The sequence below is a fragment of the Callospermophilus lateralis genome, chromosome 12, assembly GCF_048772815.1.
Source record: "Callospermophilus lateralis isolate mCalLat2 chromosome 12, mCalLat2.hap1, whole genome shotgun sequence".
Lineage (NCBI taxonomy): Eukaryota > Metazoa > Chordata > Mammalia > Rodentia > Sciuridae > Callospermophilus > Callospermophilus lateralis.
This window is the reverse complement of record NC_135316.1, coordinates 18,542,198-18,561,994: the sequence shown is the minus strand read 5'-3', so window position 1 is coordinate 18,561,994 and position 19,797 is coordinate 18,542,198.

The following is a 19,797-nucleotide window of genomic DNA, read 5'->3' as shown; positions in this document are numbered from 1 at the left end:
TTTCTATCCTCCTGAAATGTGCATTCGTCCTTTCTCTCTATCTGTTCCTCAGAGGTAAACAGTTTTTCCTCAGATGTGAGCAGTTTTTCTTCTGTCTCACTCATCTCCAGGGACAGGCAACTTAAAAGAAAAGTGAATCAAAACAAAAGAAGAATCTTAAAATGGCTAACCATCCTCTCGCCCTGACCTCAGGGGCGAGCAGTTTACCTTATCATTTACCCTCAGTCGTTCCCTGTACAGGCCACCAAATGCCACAGTCTGGCTGGGCACAATTCAGAAGCCACTTTTCAAAAGAAACTAACTTTACTTTTAGAGCCACACCCCACACCACACAACTCCTCAGGAAAAACCCTCAGAGCCCAACTGCCACCACCGGCTTCTCCCAAGCCTCTCAACCTGCCCGACTCCTCCTGCTCTTGAGGCCAATGGCTGGGTCACATGAGAGGAGCCAAATAAAGTCTCCCAATGAGCAGCTCCGTAGTCTGAAAGGGCGGGGAAACAGCCCAATGAGCATCACCGCAGAGGAGCCAATCAGCTACAAGTTGGTGGGGCCGCTGTGAGCCAATTATCAGCTGGCAGTCTGAAAAGGCAGGGAAACAGCTCAATGAGCATCACTGCAGAGGAGCCAATCAGCTAGAAGTTGATGGGGCCACTGTGAGCCAATCATCATCTGGCAGTCTGAAAGTTTGCTGGAGCCCCTTCGGCTGTGGCTCTCAAAAAACCTTAACCTAAAACTACCCCAACCCTAACCCGACATTTAACCCTATTTACTAACTGAACTCTAAAGATAACCTGAGCCCTAACCCTTACACTAAACATAAACTTAACCATAAAATTAACCCTAGACATAATCCTAAACCTAACCCTCCCCATAGCACTAACCTTAACTCAAAACCTAAACTTACCCTAAACCTAACCCAAACCCTAACCCAAGCTCCAGCCCTAACCCTAACCATAACTCTAGCCTTAATCCTATCCAAAACCCTAGCCCTAACCCTAGCTCTAGTGCTATTTATTATTCTCATAATAACCCTAACCAAATAATAACCCTAGGCCTAACCCTAACCATATCACTAACCTTAACCCTACAAATTACCCTAATCTTTACCTGAATCCTAAACCTAAACCTATCCATTAACCTAATCCTAATTCTAACCCTAATTATAATTTGAGCCCTAATTCTAATAATTAACCTAACACAAACCCGAAACCTGAACCTGACCCTAAAAGTACACCTTACATTTAACCTGGCCCTTACCCTAAACCTAATATTAGACATAGCCATGAACCAAACTATATAACTATCCCAAGCTGTAACCCAAAACCTGACATTATCACTATCCCTAAAACTTACCCTAACCCTAACACAAATCCAAGCCCTTTTCCAAACCCCAAACCTACCCTTAATCCTAACACAAACCTAACCCTATGCCTAACCCTAGCCCTTTTGCTAACTCTAAACCTATCAATTACTCTACACCTAACATGAACCCTAAACCTAAACCTATCATTACCCTAACCAAACCCTAATGCTAATTCAAGCTCTAAACCTGAACCCTAACCTAATCCAAACCTGAAACGAAATTCTACCCATAATAAAACACCTAGCTTTAAACCTGACCCTTATGATAAACCTAAGCTTACACTAGACCTAGCCATAAATCTAGCCCTGAATCTATCCCTGACGTTAGCCTAGACCTGGCACTAGCCCTAGGCCTAATTCTTGGCATTACCCTAAAACAAATTCTAGCTGTCATCCTAGCCCTAAACCTAGCCTTATTACTAAACCAAACCATAACTGTAGCCCTAACTAAAATTCTAACCTTCAACCTAGTCCTTCCAATAAACCTAACTCTATCCTCAAATGTAAACCTAAGCCTAAAACTAGGCCTAACCCTAAAACAGAAGCTAGACCTAATCCTTGCCCTTATTTAGCCCTAAATTTAACCTAACCCTATCCCTAAGACTAACTTTAACTCTTGCCGTAGTCGTATTTCTAGTGCTAACCCTATCCCTTACCGCATTCCTATCAATTGCCTTTACATTAGCCCTAAACCTAGCTCTCGCTCTAATCCTATATCTATCCCTACTCTAAATCTAACCTTAACCATAAGCTAAATCTCTCACTAAAACAAGCTGAAATACTAATGCTAATCTTAAAACTAGCCCTAACTGAGCCCTAGCCCTACAAAACAACAAAGCCATAGTTCTAATCCTAATTTTTAACATAAACCAAACCCTAAGCATACACCTAGCCCTAAACCTAGCTTTAAATCGAGCCCTATCCCTAAACCTAAAACAAACCATTATCCTGACACTGACCCTAACACTAACCCTAGCTCTAAACATCACCCAAAACCTAAAACTAAACGTAAACCTAGACCTAGCCCTAACCCTAACACTTAAACTAGTTCTAATTATAACCCTAGTTCTTACATTAGCTGAAGCCCTAAAACAAGCCCTAACCTAACCCAAAACCTATCACTAATCAGAGCCCTAACACTAAGTTTAACCCTAATCCTAACCCTAATTTTAGCCCTAAAACTTACCCAAAACCTAACCCTAACCCTAAACTTTGCCATAACACAAAACATAACCCTAACCCAAGCCTTAATCCTAACCCTAAATCCAGCCCTAACCCCAGCTATAACCCTGTCCGTTACCCAAATCCTAACGTTAAACCTAATGCTAACCCTAGGATAACCCTAAACCTATTCCTAGACCTAAACCTATACATTACCCTAAACCTAACCTGAACTCTAAACCTAACAATATTCATAAACTTAATCCTAACCTTAATAACCTTAACTATAAAAATATCTCTAACCATAACCCTAGACCTGACATTAGCCCTAGGTCTAATGAAGCCGTAACTCTAAAACAAACTCTAGCCGTAACCCTAGAACTAACCCTAATCCTAGCCCTTATTTTAGCCTTAATCATAAACCTAACCCTAACCATAGACCTAACCCTAATAATAACCCTCACCCTAGTTCTAAAGCTAGCTAAAACATTATACCTAACCATAACCATAACCATAACCCTAGCCATAAACCTACTCTCAGCCTTAATACTAAAACAATCTCTAATCCTAGCCCTAATTAAGCCCTAATTCTAACCCTATTTCTAAACCTAACACTAACTCTAATTCTTGCCCTATCCCTTTCCCTTGTTCTAACCCTATCCCTTATGAGAATTCAAACCCTAGACCTAACCCTAGCCATAAAATTCACTGTAGCCCAAAACCTAGATCTAACCCTAACTCGAAATATAACCCTAACCCTAAGCCTAAACCACACCCTAACACTGGCTCTTTCCCTAATGCTAATTTGAAAACAAGCCCTAAGCATAGCCCTAGCCATCAAGGAAAACCGAGCCAAGCACTAACTCTAAACCTTAACCTAAACCAAACACTAACCCTACACCTACTTCTAACACTAGCCCTAATTTGAGTCCTAAACATAACCCTAGAACTAATAATAACCCTGAATCTGACCTGAACACTAACCTTTGCTCTACACATCACCCTTTCCCTAAACCTAATCCTAACACTAGACCTTGCCCTAAACTTAACCCTAAAAGTAGCCCTAATCATAATGCCAGTTCTTAAATTAGCCATAGTCCTAAACCTAACACAAAATCTAGCCCTAATTCAAGGCCTAACCATAACTTTAACCCTAGCCCTAAATCTGGCCTTAACCCTAGCCCTAGTCCTAGTCCTATTCCTAATCCTAGTTCTAATCCTATTTCTTACACTTAGTCAATCCCTTACCCTATTGCTACCCTAGTCCTAGCCCTAATACTATGCCTACCCCAAACCCTAACTCTATTCCTAGTCCTAACCTTAGGCCTCCTTGTAGCTCTACACTGAATCCAAACCCTAACCCTAACCCTGATTCTTATTCTGATGCTAACACTAAATCTAGGTTTAAAAGTGACCCTAAATTTTATCTGAAACCTAATCCTAGCCCAACCAGTAACCCTAACTCTAAACCTAACACTAACACTAGCCCTAGACCTAAACCTAATTCTAAATACAGCCATAACCCTAGCCTTAGCCCTAACAATAACCCTTAACCTAAACCAAACACTAACTCTACCCCTAGGCATAACCCTAGTCCTCATTCTGGACCTCACCCTAAACCTAATCCTAACCTGAACCCTGACACTTATCCTAATAAAAACCCAACCTCTAAAACTTATCCTAAACAGAAATCTAACCTTAACACTAGATGAATTCTAAATCTAGCCATAACCAAAACTCTATCTCTTACATTACTCATATACCTAACACTAGCCCGAAACCTCACACAAAACCTAGCCCTAATTACAGCACTAAACCTAACCCTAAGCATAACTCTAACCCTAAACCTAGCACTAACCCAAACCCTAACCCTTGTTCTAGCCCTAACCCTAGCTAAAACCCTAAACCTTACCATAAACATAACATCAGGCCAAACCTTAAACCTCACACTAAATCTAGCCCTAATCCTAACTGTAACCAAAGCACAAACCCTAGCTCAAATTCTATCCATTACACTAACCATAACCCTAAAACTAGTGCTAAACCTAGCACTAAATCTAACCCTAACATTACCTTAACCCTGACTGTAACCCTAACCTTCAACTTAGCCCTAAACCTAGCTCAATCCCTAACCCTTATGTTTAACCTAACACTAGCACTAACCTAAGGCCTATCCCTAAACCAAACCACAGGCCTTATCTTAACTTTAACCCAAGCCCTAACCCTAGCTTGAACCCTGCCCATTAGCCTAACCCTAAACTTAACCCTAATGATAACACTAGATGTAAAGCTAAACCTAGACTAACGCTAAACCTAAAGCTAAACCTACCATAATCCTAAACATAAACCTAATCCTAGAACTAACAGAGAAACTAACCCAAACCCTAAATCTAATCTAGCTAAAACACTAACTCTAATTATAAACCTAATCCTAAGGCTAATCTAAACCTAACCCTACCTTTATCTTGACATCTAAACCTAAGAGCTTAACCCTAATGATAACCCTAACCCTAACTGTTACACTAACAATGACAATAACCCTAGAACAAATCCTAAATTAACATTAGCCATAGCAAAAATCTTAGCTCAAACCCTAAACCATACCCTAAACCTAATCCTAAGTGTAACCATTGCTCTAACCCTTACCCTAACCCAAACTCTAGCCCTAATCCTAACCATAACCCTTGCCCTAACTCTAGGTATAACCCTATAAATTACCCTATTGATAATCATAACCCTAATGCTAACCCTAGGCCTAACTCTAAACCTATCACTATCTTAAACATAACCTGAACCCTTAACCTAACACTATCCATTACCCTAATGTTAATTCTAACCTTAATGCTAATTTGAGCCTTAACCCTAAACCTGATCCTAACCCAAATATGAATCCTGACCCTGACCCTAATAGTACAAAAGCTCTTAATCTGACCCTTTCCCTAAACGTAACACTTTAATTTGACCTAGCCATAAACCTAACCCTAAAAATATCATTAACTATAAAACTTAACCTGGCATTAGTACTAGCCCTTCTTCTTGACATAAACCTAACACAAAACCTAGCACTAATCTTTAAATCTAGCCTTAATCCTAAACATAATGATAACCCTAGCCCTAACCCTAAAGCTAACCATAAAACTGGCCCTAACCCTAACCATAGAACTAAATAAAAACTGAGCAACAGGCCTAACACTAACCTTAACTTAAACCAATCACTAGCACTACAACTAGATCTAACCCTAGCCTTAATATGAGTCCTAATCATAACCTTAAAAATAACCCTGAATCTGACTTATATCCTAACACTCATCCTAGCTCTAAACACCACATTAAACTTAAACTGAACCCTAACGGAAACCATAGCCCTAATTCGAGTCCTAACTCTAACCCTAAAGCTAACCCTGACCTGACTGATATTCTAACATTTACCCTAGCTATAAATATCACCCTAATCTTAAACCTAAGCCTAACACTTGACCTACCTCTACCTCTAACTCTAATTGTAACCCTAGGTCTTATATTAGCCAATTACCTAAACTCAGCCTTAAACTGGACACCAAAACTAGTCCTAATCTGAGCACTAAACCTTGTTTTAACCCTAACTATAAAATTAACCTAAGCCCTAACCCTATGCCTTACCCTGAGCAAAATCTTAACCCTAATTGTAACCATAGACCTATCCCTAATCATTAGCCTAAAGAAATCATAACCAAATTAATAGTCCTAATGCCAGATCTCATTCTAGCTCCAATGGTATCCCAACCCTAACTCTAACCCTGACGCTTATTCTGAACATAACATAAACCCTAGGTCTAAACCTGACCCTGAACCTAAACCAAACCCTAACACTAGCCCTACTTGTTACCTTATACCTAAATCTAACCCTACCACTAGCTCTAGGCCTAAACTTAATCCTGAATCTACCATGAACTCTCGCTCTAGACCTAAAGAAAATCCTAGCCCTAGCCCTAACAAAAACCTTTACCTAACACAAAAATTATCTCTACCTCTAGACCTAAGCCTAGTCCTAATTCTGGCTTTAACCCTAACTTTAACTGTATACCAAAAACGGACCCTGCCTTTAACACTAAACCTACCTCTGAATGTGAAAGTAATGAAATCCTAAATCTAATTCTAGACCCAGCCATAACCCTTACCCTAAAACTAGCCCTAATTAGAATCCTAGATCTTACATTACCCATAGACCTAACACTAGGCCTAAACCTAAAACTAAGCACAGAGCTAATTTTAGGCCTAAACCTAGCACTAAGCATAACCCTAACCCTAACACTAGCCCTATACATAACCCTAACTATCGCCTTAGTCCTAAGATAGCTCAAAGCCTAACCTTTACCCTAAACTTAAACCTAGACCTATCCATAACTCTCACCCTAACACTAGCCAAATGCAAAACTTAACCAAGCACTAAACCTAGCTCTAAACCTACCCATTAACCTAACCCTAAACCTAAACTTATTGTTAATCCTGGCCCGAACACTAATGTTAACCCTAACCCTAACTTAAAAACTAACCATAGATATAACCCTAAAATTCACACTCATGATAGCCCTAACTCTAGATCAAACCATAAACTTAACCATAAACCTAAACATAACCATAACTCTAATCCTAAACTTAACACTATTTCCAACTCTAAACCAAAATCTAAACCTAACCTAACACTGTTACCTTAACCCTAAACCTAAAGTTAAGGATAAGCCTAGCCCTAACTCTAACTCAAACCCTAAACCTACCTCAAACCTATACCTAGACCTAACCTTAAACCTAGCCCTAAAACTAGTTCAAAACCTAACCTTTATGCTAAACATAACCCTAAACCTAACACTCACCCTAGCTCTAACACTAACCCTAAATCAAGGCATATTCCTAACCATAACTCTACTTCTAACTTAAGCTCTAACACTATCAATTACCCTACCATAACCCTTACCCCAATGCTAACACTAAGCCTAACCCTAGCCCTATCACTAATGCTAACCATATCAATTACCCTAAACCAAACCTAAACCTTCAAACAAAACCTAACTAAATCCTAACCCTAAACCTAATGCTATTTTGAGCTATAAACCAAAATCCTTACCTAAGCAAAATCCTAATCCTACTAATTCCCCAAGCTCTAAACCTGACACTTACCCGAAACTTACACTAGACGAGCCATAAGCCTAACCCTAAAACTATCTTTAACCATAACCCTAGAGCTGATATTAGCCCTAGCACTAATCCTAGCCCTGAATCTAAAACAAAACTAGCCCTCATCCTAGCCCTAAACCTAGCCTTAATCATGACCCTAACCCCAACCCTTACCCCAACACTTTATCTAACCCTCACACTATGTCTAAACCTAGCTAAAACACCATTCTTTATCCTAAACTTAAACCTAACCCTATTCCTATCAGTAGAGCTAAGCTCAACACTAACCCTAGCCCAAATCCTAGCGCTAATTTAGCCCTATCCCAAACCCTAACTCTAATTTTAGCCCTATCAATAACTCTAACTCTCAAACTAGAACTCTCCCTAGTTCTAACCCTATCCCTTACCATAACTCTAACCCTGGTCCTAATCCTTGCCCTATTCTCAATCCTAGCCTAATCCTAGATCTAAACCTAACTATAAATGTAACTCTAACCCTAAGTCTAAGCCTAACACTAACACTAACCCTAACCCTAATACTAATTGTAAAACTAGCCCTAACCGTTACCCTAGGACTAAAACCAAACTGAGCAATAGACCTAACCCTAAACTTTAACTTAAAACAAACCCTAAACTACTACAAGAACTAATCTTAGCCCTAATCAAGTCCTAGCCCTAACCTTAAAACTAACCCTGACCATGACTCATATTCCAACACTCACCCTAGCTCTAAACATGACACTAACCTCAACTGAACACTAACAGTAAACCTAGCCCTAATTTGAGTGCTAACTCAAACCCTAAAATAACTCTGACTCTGACTCCTATCCTAAAATAACTCTAGCACTAAATATCACCCTAACCTTAAATCTAACACTGACACTAGAAAGCTAACCCTAAATGTAACCCTGGTTCTTACATTAGCTGTGGCCCTAACCCTAGGCTTAACACTAACAGAAACTAACCCTAATCTGAACCCTACACCTAGATTTAACCCTAAAACTAACCCGAACCCTTAGCCTAACACTAGCTCTAACCCTATCCCTAACCCTAAGCAACAATCTAACACTAATTGTAACTCGAGACCTATCCCTAATCCTAAGGCTAATCAAAACTCTCACCATATTAATAATCCAACCCTAGCCCTCATTCTAGCTAGAACTCTATTCCAAACCTTAGCCTTAACCCTGACCCTTAATCTGACCATAACACTAACCTAGGTCTAAACCTGACCCTAACGTTAGACCAAACTGTAACACTAGCCTTACCAGTAAACTTATACCTAAACCAGACCCAATTCTGGCTTTAATCTTAACTCCAACTCTAACCTGAACAATGACCCTGCCTTTAACACTAAATCTATCTCTAAACCTGACGCTAACCGAAAACCTAAACCTAACACTAGACATAGCCATAACCCTAATGCTACAATTAGCCCTAATCATAATACTAGATCTTACATTACCCATAGCTCTAACTCTATGCCTTAACCTAACACAAAACCTAGAGTAAATTCTAGGCCTAAAACTAGCCCTAAGCGTAACACCAACCCTAACGCTAGCCTTGAACCTAACACTAAACCTAACCATAGCCTTAGTCTTAAAACTTACTCAAAGCCTAACCCTTACCGTACATATAACCTTAGACCTATACCTTACTCTAAATCCTAACCCTAGCGCTAAACCTAGCTCTAAACCTACACCTTACATAAACCAATACCTAAATGTATTGATAACCCTAGCCTAAACCCTAAACATAACCCTAACCATATCCAGAAAACAAACAATAGAACTCACCCTAAAAGTAACACTTGCCAGAGCCCTAACCCTAGCTCAAACCAAACCCGTACAATAAACCTAAACATAACTGTAGCCTTAACATTAACCCTAAATCTAAATCAACCCTAAACCTTAATTTAGACCTACATCTAACCATATCCATTACCCTAATTCTTATCATAACCCTAATGATAACCCTAACCCTAACCTTAACCATAATCCTAAACCTACCATTATCCTGTCCCTAGACCTAAGGCTGAACCTAATCCTCGACCTAGCCCTAGCACTAAACAGTAGATCAAACCCTAGCCCTTAACCTAAACATAACCCTAGCCCTAACCCTAACCCCAATCCTAGCCCTAATCGTAACCATAACCATAGACCAAACTCTAGCTCTAACTTTATACATTACCCTAACCATAACACTAAACCTAAGGCTAAACCTAGCCCTGACCCTAACCTTAACCCTAACCCTAACTCCATAGCGAGCTAGATTTAGGCCTAGAATTTGCTCTAACATGAAGCCTCAACCTAGCCCTAACACTCCATCCCTGACCCTTACCCTTAACCTAACCATAAGAAAAAACCTAACCCTAACACTAACCCTAACTCTAGCCCTAATCCTATACTTAAAACTAGACTTAACCTTAGCTCTAACCCCGTCAACTGCCCTAATCCTAAATATAAATGTCATGATAACCTCAGCCCTAACCCTAAACCTACTCTAACCCTAACTGTAAACCTAACCCTAGACCTAACCATAAACCTAAATTTTATCATAGTCCTAACCCTAGTTCACACTCTAACAATTATGCTAAACTTAAAAGTAACCCTAGTGTTAAACATAAACCTAACCCTAAACCTAACCCAGCATCTAAGCCTGTCCATTACCTTAATCCTAATTATTACCCTAATTTTAACCCTAGACCTAATCCTAAACCTAACCCTATCCTTAGCTTTAACTCTAGCTCAAACCCTAACCCATAACTTAAACCTAACCCTAGTCTTAACCCTAACCCTAACCCTAACTCTAGCCCCAATCCTAAACATAACCATAGCCCTAACCACAGCTTTAACCCTATCCATTACCCTAATGATAACCATAAAGCTAATGCTAACCTAGGCCTAACCCTAACCCTATCCATTACCCTAAACCTAATCTGAGCCCTAAACCTAAACTGAAGCCTAAACCAAACCTTATTCATTATCCAAAACCTAACTCAAACCTAATTCTAATTTGAAACATAACCCTAAACCTCAACCTAACCCAAAACCAAAACCTGACTCTTACTGTAATAATACCCCTAACTCTCAACTTTTACCTCACCCTAAACCTAACTCTGACACTAGACCTATCAATAAATCTTACAGAATATTTTCCTAACCATAACCCTAGACCTGATATTAGCCCTAGCTCTAATTCTTGCCATAACCCTAATACAAACGCTAGCCCTCATCCTACTTCTAAACTTAGCATTGATCCTAACCCAAACCCTAACTCTAGCCTATCCCTAATTTTTTCCCTCACCATAGTTCTGAACCTCGCTATAACCCCATCCCTTCCCCCAAACATAACCATAACTCTAAATCTAGACTTAACCCTTACACTAATTCTAGACCTTATCCTAGCACTAATTTAGCCCTAACCCTACCACAAGCACTAAGACTAACTCTAACTCTCGCCCTAGACCTATTCCTGGATCTAACCCTATTCCTTACCATAATCCTAACACTTGCCCTAACCTTAGCCCTAATATTAGCCCTAAACCTAAGCCTAGAACTAACCATAACTCTAAATCCAACACTAACCCTAAGCCTAAACCTCACACTAACACTAGCCCTAACACTAACACTAATCCTAAAACTAGCCCTAATCTAGTTCAAGCCCTAAAACAAAACCAATCCATAGCCCTAACCCTAACCCTTAACCTAAAACAAAATCTAACCCTACACCTAGCAAACCTTAGTCCTAATTCCAGTCCTAATCTAACCCTAAAACAAACCTTGAGCCTGACTCTGACCTTACATTAACCCAAGCTCTAACATCACCCTAAAAGTGTACCTAATCCTAAAACTAGAACTAACCCAAACTCTAACTCTAAAAGTAGCCCTAATCATAACTCTAGTTCTTACATTAGTCATAGGCCTAATTCTATCCCTAACCTAACCCAAAACCTAGCCCTAAACTGAGCCCTACACCTCATTAAAATCTTAACCTTAGCCCTGAAAATTACCCTAAACATAACCCTAACCTTAAAACTGGCCCTAACACTAAACCTAACCCTAGAATTAATCATAACCATAATCCTACCCTAACTCTACCTCTAACCCTATCCATTACCCAAATATAACCCTAACCCTAATGATAAACCTAGCCCTAAAGTTAATCATAATCCTAAACCTAGATCTGACACTAAACCTAAATTTCGCCGTAGGCCTAAACATAGCTCAAACCCTAACACTTACCCTAATTATAACTCTAACACTAACCCTAGACCTAACCCTAACCCTAACCCTAGACATAATCCTAAACATAATATTAGCCCTAACTTATCCATTATTCTAAACATGAGCCTAAACCAAACATAACTCTAAACATAGCTCTAACCCCACCCATTACCATAACCCTAACTATAAATATTATGATAACACTAGCCCTAACCCTAAACCTATTCTAACCCTAACTGCAAACTTAACCGTAGTCCTAACCCTAAACCTACACTAACTTAAACTGTAAACCGAACCCAAGACTTAACCATAAACCTAACCCTTGCTGTACTCCTAATCCTAGCTCAAACCTAAGAGTTACGCTAAACCTTACACTAACCCTAGTCCTAAACCTAAATCTTACCATATCCATTAGGCCTAACCATAAACCTAATGCTAACACTAACCTCATCCTTACCTAAACCTAACCTGAACACTAAAAGGAAACCTATCAATTACTCTAAATCTAACCCTAACACTAACCCTAATGCTACTTCGAGGCCTAAATCTAAATCAAAATCTAACCCAAACTCTGAACAAGCCACTGACTCAAATAACACACCTACCTCAAAACCTGACCCTTACCCTAAACATAACCCTTAAACTAGACATAACCATAAAACTAACACTAACAGTATCCCTAACCCTAACCCTATATCTCACATTAGCACCCTACATAATTCTTGCCTTAAACCTAACACAAAGCAGAGCCCTCATTCTAGCTCTAAACCTAGCCTTAACACTAACCTGAACCCTAATCCTAGCCAAACCCTAATTTCAACCCTCGCTCTAATTCTTAACCTAGGTATAACCACATCCTTTCCCCTAACCTTAAACCTAACACTATCAATAACACTAACCCTAGTCCTAACTCTAGGCCTTATCCTAACAGTAACCATAGCTCTAAACCTAGCCCTAATTTACTGTTAACGGTAACCCTAACTCTAACCGTAGACCTAAGGTTAACCCTAACTCTAGCCCTAGACCTATTTCTAGTACCAAACATATCTATTGTCTAACCCTAACACTAGCCCTAAACTTAATCCTAACACTAGCCATTGTCCTAAACCTAGAAGTAACCCTAACTCTAAATCTAACCCTAACTCTAAACCTAAATCTCACCCTAAAACTAGCCCTAATCCTAAATCTAATTTGAAATCTAGCCCTAACCCTAGCCATAGCCCACAAACAAAACTAGCTATAGCCCTAATCCTAACCCTTATAGTAAACCAAATCCTAATGCTACACCTAGTCCTAACCCTATCCCTAGTATAATACTGACCCTGACTCTGATCCTGAAACTAACCCTAACTCTAAACATCACCCTAACCTTAAACAAAACCCAAACACTAGACCTTGCCCTAATCCTAACCCTAAAACTATCCTTAACCGTAAAGCTGGTTTTTACATTAGCAACAGCCCTAACCCTAACACAAAACCTAGCGCTAATCTGAGCCTCATCCCTACCTTTAACCCTAACTCTAACACTAACCCAAACCCTACCTCTACACTTATTTCTTACCCTGAGCCAAACTCCCACTCTAATGATACCCTAGTTCTAAGCCTAATCCTTAGCTTGCCCCAAACCCTAACTCTATTACTAGTCCTAACCCTAGCCCTCATTCTATATTTAACTGTAACCTGAAGCCTAAGCCTGAACCTTACCCTTATTCTGACCCTAACACTAACCCTAAGTCAAAGCCTGACCTTAACACTAAACCAAACCCTAACACTAGCCCTACTATTAAACCTATACCTAAGAATAACCATAACACTAGCACTAAAGCTAAACTTAATCCTAAATATAGCCATAACTCTATCCCTAGTCCTAAACAAAAACCTAGCACTAGCTCTAAAATTGCCATTAACCTAAAGGAAAGACTAACCCTACACCTAGACCTAACCCTAGTTCTAATTCTGGCCCTAACCATTAACCCAATGCTAACCTGAACACTGATGCTTAGCCTAAAACAAACCCTAGCTCTAAACCTTATCCTAACACAAAACTTATACCTAACACTAGACATATATATAACCCTAACCCAAAAAACTAGCCGTAAGCATAAACCTAAATCTTACATTACCCATAGCCCTAACACTAGCCATAAACGTCACACAAAACCTAGCCCTAATACAAGCCCTAAACCTAGACATAAGCATTACCTTACCCCTAACGCATTATAAATTCTAAACCTAATGCTTGCCCTAGCCCTAACCCTAGCTCAAACTCTAACACTTACTTTAAAGATAACCCTAGATCTAACCCTAACCCTAAACTTATCCCTAATCTTAACTGTAACCATAGCCCAAATCCTAGCTCTAACTTTATCCTTAACTTAAACATAACCCTAACCCTAATGCTAACCCTAGACATAACCCTAACCCTAACCCTAAACCTAATCCTAACCATAACCCTTACTCTAAAGGTAACCCTATCCCTAGACCTAACCCTAGCTCAGACCCTAATATTTATCCTAAACCTAACCCTAACTCTAGCCCTAGGAGTAACCCAAACCCTAGCCCTAATCCTAACCTTAACCTAAGCCCTAACACTAGGACTAAACCTATTCATTACTTTAAACATGAGCCTAAACCAAATGCTAACCCTAAGCCAATCCTTAACTCTATCCCTAACACTAACCCTATAAATTTCTCTAAACCTAACCTGAATTGTTTTCCTAACTCTATCTATTACTCTAACACTAACACTAACCTTAATGCTAATTTGATCCCCAACCTGAAACCTTAACCCAAACCAATCCCTAACCAATAATTTGACCCTAATAATAACCTAGCTCTATACCTGACCCCTACACTAAACCTAATCCTAACACTAGATCTAGCCATAAACCTATCGCTAAAACTATCCCTAACCATAAACCTAGACCTGACATTAATCCTAGACCTCATCCTAGCCCTAATCCTAGACTTCTTCCTAACCCGAATTTTCACCCTATCTCTATCCCTAAATATAACCCTCGCCCTCACACTGAACCTAGCTATATAACCCCATCCCTTCCCCTACAACTAAACCTAATATGAGCCCTAACCATAGGCCTAAACCTAACAATAAACATAGCATTAATCCTAGCTCTATGTGAACACTAAACTTAATCCTACCCCTAACCATAGCCCTAAGACTAACTGTAACTCACACCCTAGCCCTATTTCTATTTATAACCATATTCTTTACCATAACCCTCAAAAAACCCTAACCTTAGTCCTAACCCTAAAAATAGCAGTAACCCTAGATCTAAAAAAACCCTAAATCTAACCCTAATCTTAAGTCTAAACCTCATTTCACAACTAGCTCTATCACTATTGCTAATCCTATAACTAGCCCTAATCCAAGCCCTAGCCCTAAAACAAAACCAAGCCATTGCTGTAACCCTAAATCTTAACCTAAACCAAACCCTAACCCAAAATTAGCCATAACCTGAGCTCTAATTCGAATCCTAGTCCTAAAACCTACTCTCACCCTGACTCTTATCCAAACACAGACCCTAGCTCTAAATATCACCCTTACCCTAAAACTGATGCTAACACTAGAACTCGCTAAAACCCTAACCCTAAAACTAACCCTAATCATAACCCTAGTTCTTACATTGGCCTTAGCCAAACCCTAGCCCTAACACTAACACAAAAATAACCCTAATCTAAGCCCTTTTACTAGATTTAACACTAAGCCTAACCCTAAAACTAGCCCTAAACCTAACCCTAATCCTAGCCCTAACCCTAGCTCTAATCCTATCCATTACCCTAAGCCAAACCATATTCATAATGCTAACTCTAGTCCTAATCCTAAACCTTAGCCAAATCCAAAGAATAACCCTTTTACTAGTCCTAACTCTAGCCCTCATTCTAGATCTAACCATAACCCAACCCTCACCCTGACCTTCAACTTTATTCTGACCCTAACACTATTTATAGTTCTAAATCTGACCCTAAACTGAAACCAAAACCTGAAACTAGCCCTACCAGTAAACTTACACCTAAACCTATCCCTAACACTAGCCCTAGACCTAAAACTAATACTAAATCTAGCTATTACTATTGCCCTTGACCTAAACAAAAATTTAGTCTTAGTCCTAACAATAAACCTTAACCTAAACCAAACACTAACCCTACGACTACACCTAACCCTAATCTTGTTCTGGCCTTCACTCTAACCCTAACTGTACCCTGAACACTAGACCTGACACTAACATTAAACCTAGCTCTAAACCTGACCCTAACCCAAAACCTAAACCTAACAGTAAACCTAGATGTAACCCTAAATCTAAAATTACCTCTAATCAGAACCCTAGATCTTATTTTACACATAGCATTAACCCTATGCCTAAACCTAAAACTAATTCTAAATCTAGCTATTACTATTGCCCTTGACCTAAACAAAAACTTAGTCTTAGCCCTAACAGTAAACCTTAACCTAAACCAAACACTAACCCTACGACTACACCTAACCCTAATCTTGTTCTGGCTTTCACCCTAACCCTAACTGTAACCTGAACACTGGACCTGACACTAACATTAAACCTAGCTGTAAACCTGACCCTAACCCAAAACCTAAACCTAACAGTAAACCTAGATGTAACCCTAAATCTAAAATTAGCTCTAATCAGAACCCTAGATCTTATTTTACATATAGTACTAACCCTAGGCCTAAACCTAACACAAAAAATAAATAACCCTAAGCCGAATCATGCCCTAAACGTACCCTAAGCATAACCCTCAACCTAACCCAAACCCTAGTCCTAACCCTAACCCTAACCCTCACCGTAGTCCTAACCATAGCTCAAAGTCTAACCCTTAGCCTAAACACAATGCTAGCACTATCCCTAACCATAACCCTAACCGTAGCACTAATCCTGACATTAACTTTAGACCTAATCCTAGCTCTAACCCTATGCATTACCTTAAATCTAACCCTAATTCAGTTAGGGTTATGGATAACCCTATCCATAACCCTAACTGAAACCCTAACCCAAACCATAAACCTAACCCTAAACCTAAACTTTGCCATAGCTTTAATCCTAACTCAAACCCTAACATTTACTTTAAAATCAACAGCAAACTTAGCCCTAAAATTAAACTTAAACCTAAACCTAACCTTAACCTAAAGCTAAGCTTATATCTAACCCAATCTATTACCCTAAACCTAATTCTAACCCTAATGAAAATCCTAGCCCTAACCCTAAACTTAACCCTGACCATAACACTAATCTTAACCCTCGATCTCGACCTAAACCTAGCTCAAAATCTAACCTTTACCTGAATCTAACCCTAACCGTACCCTAAGCTAGGGTTACTAGCCCTAACGCAAAACCTAACCTAACTCTAGCCATAATTCAAACCTAACTAAGCCCTAACCATAGCTATAACCCTATATATTATCCTTATGATAACCCTAATCCTAAAGCTAACCCTAGGCTTAATCCTAACCATTTGCTAACCCTAAAGCTCTTCATTGCCCTAAACCTACACTCAAACCTAAACCTAATCCAATCAGTCACCCTAACCGTAACCCTTAACCTAACCCTAATGCTCATTTGAGCCCTATCCCTAAACCTTAACTTAAAACAAACCCTAACCCTGATCCTGCTCCTAAAAATACACCTAGCTCTAAACCTGACCTTTACCTTAAGCCTAACACTTACACAAGTCTTAGACACAAAACTAACCCTAAATGTAACCAAAACAATTTTAGTTTTAAGCTGAAAACTAGAACTCACACTGACCCTGACTCTGACAATAATACTTACCCTAGTCTAAACATCACCCTAACCCTAACATTAAACCTAACTCTAGACCTACCACTAACTCTAACCCTAAATTTACCATAATTTTAACCCTATTACTTATATTATCCTTAAACCTAGCCCTAGCACTAACTTCACCCCACTCTTAGCCCTGATTCAAGCCATAAATGAGTTTTAACCCTAACCCTAACCCTAAACCTCGCTCTAATCAAAACCATAACCCTAGGCCAAACCCTAGCTCTATGCCTATCCATTGCCTTAACCATAACCCTAAGCCTAAACTTAACCCTATCCCTAATCGTAAACCTATGCATTATTCGAAACCAAACCTAAACACTAAACCTCACCCTATCATTACACTAACACTAACCATAAGGCTAATTCAAGCTCTAATTTTAAACCTTAACCTATCCCAAACTTCTAAACCAAAACTTAACCCTAATAGTACCCCTAGCTCTAAACCTCACCCTAACCTTAAATCTAACCCTTATATTACATGTAGCCATAAACCTAACCCTAAAACTATCTTTAACCATAACACTAGATATGATATTAGCCCCAGCCCTAATCCTACCCCTAACCCTGAAATGAAAAAATAGCCCTCATCCTAGCCCCCAAACTAGCCTTAATCATAACCCTAGCCCTAACCATAGTCCAAACCCTAATTCTAACCCTCACTGTGTCTCAAAACCTAGGTATAATGCCATTCCTTACACTAAAATTAACCATTACTATAACCCTAATGCTAGGCCTAAGGTTAACACTAACCATAGCCCTAACTCTAGCCCTAATTTAACCCTATCCTTAAACCTAACCCTAACCCTAGCTCTAAAACTAACTCTAACTCTCACACTACTCCTATCCCTACTTCTAACACTATCCATTACCGTAATCCTAACCCTAGCCCTAAACCTAGTCATAACCATTGCCAAATTTTTATTGCTAGTCCTAAACCTAGATCTAACCCTAACTCTAAATCTAAACCTAATACTAAACCTAAGCCTAACATTAACATTAGCCCTAGCTCTAATGCTAATCATAAAACTAGCACAAACCCTAACCCTTGCAGTAAAACAAACCTGAGCAATAGCCCTAACCCTAAACCTTAACTTAAACCAAACATGAACACTACACCTAGATCAAATCCTAGCCCTAATTCGAGTCCTAATCTTAACCTTAATACTAACCCTAACTCTGACTCATATCCTAACACTCACTCTATCTCTAAACACCACCCTAACCCTAAACTGAAACCTTACAGTAACCCTAGCCTTAATTTGAGTCCTAACCCTAACACTAAAAGTAAACCTGACCCTGACTACTAATCTAACACTAATACTCTCTCTAAATTTCACCATAACCTTAAACCTAATCCTAACACTAGAAGTTTAACCCTTAACCATCACCCAAAAACTAACCCTAAAATCTATAGTTATTACATTAGCCATTGCTCTAACCCTAGCCTTAACCCTAACACAAAAACTAGCCCTAATCTGAGCCCTAAACCTAGCTTTAACCCCAACCCTAGTCCTAATCCTAGCCCTAATCCTATCTCTTACCCTATGCCAAACCTTAAACCTAATGCTAATCTTAACCTAATCCTAATCCTAATCCTTATCTTAACCCAAACCCCAACCCTACTAATAGGGTAAGGGTTTGGGTTAGGTTAAAGATTAGGATTAGGATTAGGTTAGATCAAAACCTTAACTTAACCCAAAATCTATCCCTAATCCTCATTCCAGCTCTAAGCATAAACCAAACCCTAAACCTTACCCTGTCCCTTATTATGACCCTAACACTAATCATAGGTCTAAACCTGAACCGAACCCTAAACCCAACCCTAACACTAGCCCTGCTGCTAACCTTATACCTAAACCTAACCCTAACACTAGCCCTAGGCCTAAACCTAATCCTAATCTATCCATAACTCTAGCCCTAGATCTAAAGAAAAACGTAGCCCTATCTTAACAATAATATTTAGCCTAAAGCAAAACACTAACCCTTTCCCTAGACTTAACCCTAGTCCTATTTCTGGTTTTCACATTACCCATAACCCTAAACTTAACACTGACCATGACACTAACACTAACCCTACCTC